Source organism: Phaenicophaeus curvirostris, chromosome 2 (assembly GCF_032191515.1).
Source record: "Phaenicophaeus curvirostris isolate KB17595 chromosome 2, BPBGC_Pcur_1.0, whole genome shotgun sequence".
Taxonomy (NCBI): Eukaryota; Metazoa; Chordata; class Aves; order Cuculiformes; family Cuculidae; genus Phaenicophaeus; species Phaenicophaeus curvirostris.
Genome location: NC_091393.1, coordinates 88103236 through 88114243, shown reverse-complemented (window position 1 = coordinate 88114243; position 11008 = coordinate 88103236). Strand labels below are relative to the sequence as shown.

The window sequence follows — 11008 nt, the reverse complement described above, 5'->3', positions numbered from 1 at the left end:
TACTTCCTAAAAACACTGCTGAAGGTGAAAATCCAGTCACAGTTAATAGCAGCTCATTTGGGTTTGCAGTTCTGCAAATGAAGTCTCTGTCACAAAGAAACTCCTCCCAATACTGAGAGGTTTTGTCTAAGTAAGGATTTCAGGACTCTACCTCATTACAATATCTTACAGTAAAAATACTTGATGCATTATAAGGCATCTTCCACCTCTCCAAAAGAAGGAGAGAAAAGCAGAACCTTCCGATATCCAAAGAAAGTGAGCTGGACTAACAGATGGCACAGGCTTTGTTCCGATCAACAAGGCTCCACCAGATCACTGCCATGCTACTCTTGAAGCGTATCAGGATTCAAGTTCACTTTGACACAGTGCAAGAAAGCTACCGATTCCCAGCAGTACAGATCTTCCTGTATTTGTGTATGAAAGCATCCGTCTTTCCAAGACTAACTCCATAGACACCATCTGGCACCAGAGACCCAAACCGTGTCTGTCTGCTGCTGACGGAAGCTTCTTCAACACCGTTCACTGAGGAGGAAGCGTTCCCATCAACATTCAGGGCTTTTGCAATGGCAGCTTCCCTTGCGCCATCAGCAAAGACAATAGGAGAGTCACTTTTGGCATGCTTGGCAACGCCATCAATGCGCTTATGGAGATCTTGGCTCAGTAGCAATACAATAGTGCCTCCAACACGCAGTACTCTGGCAAAAAAAAAGGAAAAAAAGTAGGTTAGGTGTTCATTCTGCCTGACATTCATTCATCTGTGCAGAACTCAACACTGCTGACGCTTCAGATGGCACTTGCATTCAACAAAACACTAGGCCTGTTAATGCTCATGGCTCAACTCGATAAACTACACTTCCAAATGGAGTTTAAATTCCCTATCTTTATAACTCTTTCTAAATGGGAGAACAAGGTCCTATCCTAACTCCCAAACATTTCTGGCCTCAGGAGTTCTTTCCACTGCATCAGCAGGGAAGGTAGATTCTGTTTTCCCCCTCTTGGTATTATTTCAAGGACTGAGGGGAGTATCAATTTCAAACACTGGTTTTCGGTTGCATAAGCCTCCACCACTCTGCAAAGGAACAGCTTCCCAGGGCAACAGAAGATTGGTAAGGCAATTCTGAAGCTGACCTTTCCATTTGGAAACTTTAAAAGGTCTGTTCTTTCTCTGTTCCACTGATCCTTAATGGTTTGCAAACTCAGGAAGCAGAGGAAAATTCATCACTGTGCGTAATCCATTTTTCACAGTACATGACCAGACGTGACACTTGGCTTTGAAAGAGAGGAGAAAATAGGACTATCCTTGCTCTGTTCACAGCAAGTGGATTGAACAGTCTTACTCGTGGGGCTCTCACAGTAACGGTCCCTTCCTCATTTCCACATTCCCAGGGAAATATTTTGCTTAGAGTGGCCCAGCAGAGCAAATAAGACCAGACTACAAGCAGAGTCAAAGGGAGGGCTGGTCACTGTAAGCTGACACAAGGTTGCCCTGCTGTTCTGTGGAGCTACCACACCTTCTTCACCACCTTCCCACTGCATTCCTGCATTGGGTGAGCAAAATGAACACTGCTGAAGACCAGTCCTACAGAAAGGACTGTCAGCCTTTCAGCCAAGAAAAGAAATAAAGAAGCACATGGTTTGAACTGCCTGATAGAAGCAGCCTGCTATTAGTTTGGCTGAACTCTGCTACAAAACAATAGGGTGAAAGATGAAAGGAGGCATCTAAAAGCAGACCAGGTGGCCAACTGGATATACACTAACAGAAAGGAAAATTGATACCACCATTTTCTGGTCTGACATCTTTCTTCCCAACAATATAGGCTAGTAAAAGCTTGATTGTCAACCCAAAAGGAAAGCCTATGATTTTATACAAGCTGACCTCAACGGAGACGCTTTATCCACCTGGCCGTGCGTTAAGTTCATCTAGGTCATCCTCTCCTCTTTCTCCTTTCTGCCTTAAGGGTATTTGTGAGTGTGACTCAAACATTTAACCATCGTGCCTTGGAAAGAATATTCGCGAATGTAGCCCACACAACAAGCTCATTCCTTGTCAGCTTGTGCTGCCGCCAGCATTTCCACAGCTTGCAAGACAAGCCACAACAGCCTTCAAGGGACAATTAAAGGACTCGGACTTTCACTGGCTGCATGGGATCCGACTAAAAAACTGGAGTGTGTTTGGAATAAAGAAAACCTGAAGCTGGCTGAACACTTAGGATCACAAACCATCATGACATTTATACCAAACACCGAGCATGTCAAGGGCCACACGTACCTCTCCATTTCCTGGAGAATATCTGGAAGGAGCTGAAAGTCTTTTGTTATCTTGAACTTCTTCCCAAACGGAATATCCGCAATCACAGCATCAAAGCTTTCTGAAGGCAATGCTGCAGAATAAAGGCAGGTCTTTAAATCGTCCTGTGTGGAAAACGAGCAGCAGCTATGCCCTCAAGCACCTTACAAAACTGCCTGCCAACGCTTTTGCGGGTTATGCACCCAGACTCATGGCTCCTTCTGTACCTTTCCTCACAAATGGCATCACAAAGCCACCAACCTAATGCAGACCGAGAAGAGACAAATGCATGAGTGTGGGGGTTAGCTCGCAGACTCCTAGTTAGTGGGGATATGTTTGCCCCATAACAAGACTCTACAAACAAGGGACTGCATGGGTCCAAATCAGCTGCTGCTTCTCAACACAAGGGAATCTTTACAAGCAAAAACACAAAAGAAGAACTAAGCTTGCAAGCATTTTACACTAAGTACATGTATGAATGGCAACGAACCACATTTTAAATTCTTCTCTATCCCCGTTTTCTCCAATCAGAATCGCCTAGGTTCTGTTGGAGCTTGAGTCATTGAAGTACCTTCCCAGAGTTTCTGCATCCTACAACAGTCCGTTGTTGTGACCATGAGGCAGCACTGCACCCTTGTGGTGATGAAGGTTGGCCATATACCAGGCTACGCCGGCCAGACAGGGCTTTGCCAGCTTGCCAAACAATGAGACTATGGGTTCTCCATCTCTCAGGATGCTCAGAACTCGACTGGACAATGCCCTCAGCAACCTGACCCAGCTTTAGGGTTAGCCTCATTCCCAGCAGATGACAGGACTAAAGAGCTCCAGCAGTCCCTTCTCACCTAAATCCTGTCGTGATTCTATGCCAGCCTTTCCAGAACTGGCAGGAGATGTTTCTTGGACCATCCTTGGAGCAACACTTGCAGCACAACAATTTTAGAACAATTTTATCTACAAATGGAAGGACAAGTTACCTACAGTCCTTCAACACATGCAGAAATAACAGCATCTGATCAGTGACAAAGACACCAGTTACTTGTTCAGTATTAGAAAAGCCTGACATCAAAGTACTGTCCGTTACCCTAGAAGCTCAGCACAATCACAGCTTTTAAAGAAGAAATAAAGCTATATATGTTCTTACAAAAAACACATAATATTTCTTACAGTTCTGATAAGAAATACATTGCAAGTTTAAAAAATATGAACGCTTCGTCACCCGTGCACAGGGAAGAACACCCAGCTCTCGTCTGGTGTAAATTTCATAAATGACTAATTTAGATTCAGGCTTTGAGGTCCAGAGTAAGGTCATTAAATTATTATGTTCTCCCCTGATTAACTTATGAAGTGAGAGCATGAGCAGGAGAGAGTCTTCCAGGAGAAAGGCATCGTCATTTAAGATACTCGTACTGCAAAACATCAACGAATTAGCTGATCTTAATGCAATTACTTATCTGGTAAATTGAAGTTACAAACCACTTTTTGTCTGTCCTTGCTGTTTTCCCATAAGACAAAGAATTCTTATATAGTATGTACTCTCTGTGGCATTCAAAACTTTACCATTCAGACAGACAACTACTGCCCATGTCTGACAATTATTATTTTCATTGTCTTCTGCTGAGTATATTCTCACCAAAGTTCCTGGGAGCAGGAGGCAGGGAGGGGAAAGCAAAAAATTATCCATTCTCTAGAACTACAGTCACTACTTGGCTCTTTTATTAAGAGGTAGCTCTACTACACGTAACCTCAAGAGATCCTATGTTACCTGCGTAATCCTAAAACTACAAAATATTTCCAACATGTATCACTTGGAAAGCCTACAGCCATACCTTTCACAGAAGCTTTAAGCAACTCAATCTTATCCATCAAGCCTGCAGTCCTAAGATTCTCATCTGCACCTTCTAACTGCGAATCACTTAGATCAGCACCCCAGTAACACGCTTCCTGTTCAGAGAAAAAGAGAAAAGTCACTTGGACGGGAACCAGGTGTATTTATTTTAGAAAGGCTTCTCAGAACTGTCTTGTTGCACACCTCTCCCAAGATAAACCCCTTGCTGGGAGATCTACTACCATTCCACAGAGCAATACCTAGACTCAGAGGACAGAGAACTGGGTGAAGTTTGAGCACTCTTGACTCCTTCCGTATTCTGGTCTGCTCAAGACACTTGTGACTTACAGAAACATTTAGGCTCTGTACTAACAGCAAGACCCCAGATGGCTACAAACAGCCATGCTGCCTCTAATAGTGGAAACTGGCTGTACTGTCCCACTGACACCTCTGATCCCAGGATAAGTCGAGGCACTTTTAGAAGTCCACGCCAGTCTTGCACAAACCCTGTGCTTCCTGCGGAGCAATGTTTGTCCTAAAACACTCTCAACAACGGCACAGAAGGACCGGTTTGGTTCTAGCTTTTCAGTAACGCACTTTGGTATAATGGTTGCACACATTTTTTCCCGATGGAACTACAAGGTCCTGCCTGTTGCTACTGTGATACTCACAGGCCACTCTTTAGCAGCTTCCAGAAGTATCGTTCCTAGCCCACACATGGGATCCAGCACAAAGGCACCTGCCTGCAAAAATAAAGGGGTTATTGTATCTCAAGCAAGACAAACTCCTCTCCCAGGACAAAGTTTACTACTGACGTATGGATCACCTAGGTATTCCCACTGTGCAGTGTAAGTAAAAATAATTACTGGTTTTCCAGGCCCAACTGGCTTGCAAGAGAACATAGCAAAACACATTAGTAGTTTCACTAGAGACAATGCATCGATGTATGTAGCCCTGAGGTGATGTTTAGTGGAAAAGACTAAAAGTGGACTGCAGACAGATATTGGTACCAAATTAATCTGTGGAAAATATCACACTTGCTTCTATTTTCCCCTCGGAAGAGCAACCCAAACAAAATTTGAAGCCTGGAGAGTGAAAAAAACTGTGAATCCTTTTCCTCATTCATGTCTTAGAGCATGGGACACTACAATCACCACACTTCTTCAAAGCTCCCTGCTCCTGCCCCCATAAGCAGCAACCCCTCCATCATTTGGGACTCTACAGCTTTGCCATGAACATTTGGCTTACCCTGATTTCAGCCAGAGATGCCATGGCCCATGCAACTGTTGACCGCAGCCCTGCTGTTTTGATATACTGTCTGTTTGCCAACGGAAGCCTGCAGGCAGCAAAAAATCAATGTTAGGCAACAGCACAACCACCCAGAAAAGCCCATGTAATATGAAAGAATAAATGACCTGGACAGATCTGCAGACAGACACAAACGACAGCTTGCTTTTATCCATAACTCATCACAAAGTCTGGCCTACAAGCGCAGATAAGCTCTACACAGAACACAAGACTAACACGACAGTCCAGTGAATATCAAACCAGAAGATAAACGCTCACAGTCAACAGCAAGACTATTTAGAAATTATGCCTGTTCTGATACTGACAAAACAAATCTGATGAGGAGGACGCCCACCTGAAAAGGGGAATCCCCACCACAGAGTGAATGTCATTAAGATGGACAAAGACCTGAAAGAGGGGAAAAAAATTACATTTGAAACTCTCCATCTGACACATCAATAGCTTTAACTCATTTAAACCAGACACAGAAGATGTTTCTACAAAGTTCTTATCCTAGTTTTAAGAACAAAAATATACACTTTGGACAATTAGATTAATTGGAAGAAAGCACACTAAATTATCAGAATACCTCCTTGAAGAGAGCATCCCAGCGCTCAGCTATTCCCACACACACGCTTATTTTTTGGGGCATTTCAGATGGAGGCAAAACTGAGTAATCCTTACAGAAGTATAGGCAGCTGAAGAAAATGCCCTCCTGTCCTACAGAAAGCATCTTAAAAGACAAGTGAGCTCCCCAACAGATTTGGCATGACTGTAGTCCCTCCCCATGGAGCCCTAAGAGAGCCATGATGCTTTTGAAGTATCTCAGTGCTCAGCACTTAAATGGTTTCATAGCAAAAATCTGGACAGGAACAAAAGCCCCACTTCAGGCTCAACAAGGCCGTATTTGATGCACAGCCGATAAAAAGCAGAGCTAGTAGATGAGCTCAGAGCTTTTAGAGATGGTTTCAGACCTCCCAGCACCGGTGCTGAGAGCAGCTTCCACAGGCCAAGCACAGAAATGAAGAAACAGCTTGCCAAGGGCAATGAAACCTTTCCAAGATCTCCACACAGCCTGCACCATGGAGGATGCCTAAAGCAGGCTACTTTGAGGGACGAGCCCTGGGAGGAGGCTCTTCCATCAATGGCATTCTCAAGTTCTTCAAGAACACAACCTCCCCGCTCACTCTCTTCCCCTGTAGAGGCTAAACTACCTGCTCAACAGCTCAGGGGACCTCTGCTTTCAACACAGAGTTCAGCACTTTGCAAGCAGGCCAGATCCTGAACCATCACCTGCATGGATCCTTCCCCTCAGAGGGGGGCCATGCTGGCCATTCCAGTATTTAAGTGCTCGGGAAGGCACTCACACAGTGTCTACTGAAAACTTTAGCTCAGTGCTACCCAATGATTTCTAAATTCAGCAGCAGAAAGACAGAGAGAGGCCACCATCCCATGTGCAAAGGGAGCAAAGAACAAAATGAAAGATATTGCGAGCAATTCTGGAAGAAGCAAGAAGCCATCTAGCAGACAAGCACTACTACCTCTACATCAGGGTTCCGCAGATCAGCCCGCCACCCAAACTGCTTCATGAGCGCTATGCCAACGGCTCTTCCAATCTCCTGCAAGGGGGAAGAACAGACACGGGCAGTAAAACCAACAGATTTAAAAAAACTACCCATTTCAGCCTCAACTGCACAATCCTCAAGTACCTGCCAAAAGAACGGGCCTCTCTTTATCCCTATGAGATTAATTCCTACAAAGCCCCAAAAACGGACAACAGGACACAGGGAGTAGAGCAAACACACCAAAGGACAAAGGGATTATCGCTTAGCTGGAGTGTGAGAGGCTGAAGTTTAAGTCCCGCCCAAGCTACAATAAAAGCTGTCATCACTTTTGGAATTATAGAACATGCACTAAAAATATTTCTGATGGACATAAACTAGATCACCCAGGAGGAAGTCTCCAAACACGCAACTGCTACTCACAATTTTAATGCTTCTATGGCATCTAGAAAGCTCTCACTACTTTCAGAGTGCAAGAGTTGAAACATGACACAAATTTAAGCAAACATTCATGTTGGCAGGCTCACGCGTCCCACCTGCCCACGTTCCTAGCTTCAGCAAGAAAAAAAAAAAAAATCTAGTTAAACCACTGCTGTCTTCAAGTAAGAGAAATCTACAGAAATTGAAACTACACAGAGCTTTGTTTATTTTTTTTCCCCTCACAGCAGAAAGTTATTACAGATGGGATCAGTGCTAGATGGAAAGGGCCCCTGGAAGTCCTCTACGCCACTACTCTCTCCCAGGGCCAAGATCCACTCCCTGTGACACCTCCCAGGCCTGCACTGCCCTCCTAGGGAACAAACACTCCCCAATACCCAGTCAGAGCCCACCGACCCGCAAGTTCTGGCCTGTGCCTTTCTTTTACACCCTCTGCCACAACTGAGAGGAGTTTGGCTCCACAGTCCTTGCAAGGGCCCTTTTAAGTAGCTGTAAGCTAGTATCAGATCACTTCTCAAGCTCCACAAGCCCAAGTACCTCAACTTATCCTCAATAAAAGGCACTGATTTGAAAAATACTCAGGGTAACAGAGCCCAGAAATTAACAGCAACCCTAGCATTTCTACTTATTTAAAACAAATGCAGATTAAGGGCTTGGTTGAGAAAATACAGAAAAACCTCCAGCAGTTTATTATTCTAAAACATACAACACAACTGAAATGACAAACGAAACTACACATCTCCCTTCCCCTTTGGTAAATTACTTTAAAACAGAGATACTTGAGCATACCTGCGAAGTAAGTATTTTGGCAATTGCTCCACTACAGCGACAAGAAACTCTGAAACTGAAGCCAAATTCCTCATTTGCAACAGCTTCCTCTTTGCTGCTTTTGGAAAGGTCTTCTAAGGAAGCCTGGCTTTCAGTCCCACAGTTCTGGTCGCTCTTTCTCTCAGGTACCATATAACTCTCTCCATCTTCTGCCTGACATTCCTCAGGCTCTCTCACTTGTTCTGCTTTCTGCCTTTTAGTTACAATATTTGTCTCTTCTTCTGATTTTCTCTTGAGAGGCAACCTGTTTTCTGGAAGCACATCTTTTTTCCCCTCGCACCCACGAAGGTTCCTCCAAGTAGAGATTACATCCAGCCAAGACTTTGGTTCCTCAGTGACAAGGCTTTTAATCTCATGCAGCATCTTCCCTGGAAGAAAAAGTAGTTTCAGCTTAAGTACTACAGTCTCAGAATTTGATTTTCCTACAGATTGAGAACAGCTGTTAACAGACGGTGTTCAAATTTTGTTTGTGTGTGAATCCAGGAACCACAGCAGCAGGCATCACTGCCATCACAGGCACAACCGAGCTCTCAGTACCCACACATGCCACCAGCAGAGACCAAGGCATCCCTCTGATTAGAAGCTCTGCAGAACCAAGATGAAATTGTGCAAGGATTGTATTCTGCAGAAGAATTCAGCAGCTCTAAAAAAACTGGACCATTCCCAGGGACAGAGGGCCAGCCAACCATGCCATCCTCCCCAGAAAGCACTTGGTCCAGGATTAGAGACGTGGGATACTTTCCAAGAATCAAAGACACACATTGATTCAGCTCAGAATCAAGTCCTCCATCCCTGGAGGTGTTCAAGGCCAGGCTGGATGGGGCCTTGGGCAGCCTGATCTAGTGGGATGTCCCTGCTCAGGGCATGGGGGTTGGAACTAGATGATCTTTAAGGTCCCTTCCAGCCCATATTGTTTTATGATTGTATGACTCCCACCGGGGTTCACGATTCCAAGTACACCCGAGAGAAGGAGCTGGTGCCAGCCTTACCTTTCTCCCTAGAAACGGGGAGCGGGGGCTGTTTGTGGAGCCGCAGGAACAGCCGCTCTCCAGACCGGAGCTCCCTCAGCTCAGCCAGCTTTGCCTCTGTGCTGAAGAAGACCTTTCCAGGGACGCTGACCACCTCCAGGGAAACACAAGCTCCGATCGTGGCAGGGAGATGTGCAGCTGGCCACCCCAAACAAACGCACATTTGGGGCGAGCAGCAGCCCCTCAACCCCGGGTCCCCCCTCCTCCCCTGGCCCTTCTCCACCCTGGCCCCTCTGGGTCCAGGATTAGAGACAGGGGACACTTCCCAAGAATCAAAGACGCGCATCGATTAAGCTCAGACTAAAGTTCACCAGTTTGTTCTTTCTGAAAGGAAATATCTCTTCCCTATTCATCGAGCTGACTTCGGTCCTGCAAGGTCTGAAGCCTGAACTCACGCCTGGGGGTAGTTCTCCTGACCCAGCTGTGACGAGGGACGCACGAGGAATACAGAGGCCAATTCGCTGCAAAACCTCAAAACCGGTCAAGGCACAGGGGGCTGGGGGGAAGCTGCGTCTTTTCTCGGTTAGAACCACGGCTAAACTTGATCCTCAAAGCCGACGGCGACCTGTCATCTCCCAAATTCAACCCACCCAGCACGCTCGGGGCGAGCAGCCGCCCCTCCAGCGCGGGCCCCCCCTTCGCCCCAGCCGGTCCCCTCTCGCCTCCCTCGCTCCCTCTCGCCTCCCCCCGGCCCCTTCTGGCCCCGTCGCGGCGGAGGCAGCGCCGCCCCCGACCCCGCGGGGGCCGAGGGGACACGTCCCACCCCTGCGCCGGCCACCCGCCTCTCCTCCCTTCCCTCCCCTCCCCTTCTCCTCCCCGCCCGGCCCTCACCTCGGAGGCGCCGAGCCGCGCCCGCACCTCCCGCTCCAAGAAGGGCTCCAGCCCCCTGCCCGCCGTGCAAAAGAACCGCCCGCCGCCCGCCGCCATCGCAACGCGGGGCGGGGAGGGGGCGGGGCCCACGCGGGGCGGGAGGCGGGGCGGCGGCGCCTTCCCCTTCCTAGCGGGCGGTACCGCTCTGGGCCAGCTCCGTCCTCCCCATAACCTCCTTTCAGGTCCTTAGATGGAGCAATGAGGTCTCCCCTCAGCCTCCTGCAGGCTAAAAAACCCCAGCTCTCTCAGCCGCTCCTCATAAGGCCTGTTCTCCAGCCCCTTCACCAGCTTCGTTGCTCTTCTCTGGACTCGCTCCAGAGCCTCAACATCCTTCTTGGGGTGAGGGGCCCAGAACTGAACACAGGATTCAGGGTGCAGCCTCTCCAGTGTTGAGTACAAGAGCAGAATAACCTCCCTGGACCTGCTGGTCACACCGTTTCCGATACAAGCCAAGATGCCATTGGCCTTCTTGGCCACCTGGGCACACTGCTGGCTCATGTTCAGTTGCCATCAACCAACACCCCCAGGTGCTTCTCCTCGAGGCAGCTTTCTAGCTACCATGCCATGCCATGCCATGCCATAGCATAGTATAGCATACCACACCACAGCATCCCATCCCATATCATAAGCACAACCTGCTTGTGCATCACACAACCTGCAAAATGCATCACAACACATGCCACGCAATGCCATGCCGTACCCCATGCCGTACCCCATGCCGTACCATGCACGCAGCACAAAATGCAATACCATTGCAGACCATACAGATGACAGAAATGCCTTAGCATACCATTCCTACCAACCACAGAAAACCAGCCATGCCACACAGTAGAAACCATAGCATCCAAAAGGTACCATACACACAATACAAAACACACCATAC

At 47.3% G+C, this 11008-nt stretch overlaps 1 pseudogene; it reads right to left on the bottom strand.

The window, feature by feature from the left end:
* Positions 1 to 352: 352 nt before the first annotated feature.
* On the bottom strand, positions 353 to 10204 carry LOC138717377 (THUMP domain-containing protein 2-like; annotated as a pseudogene).
* Positions 10205 to 11008: the final 804 nt, after the last annotated feature.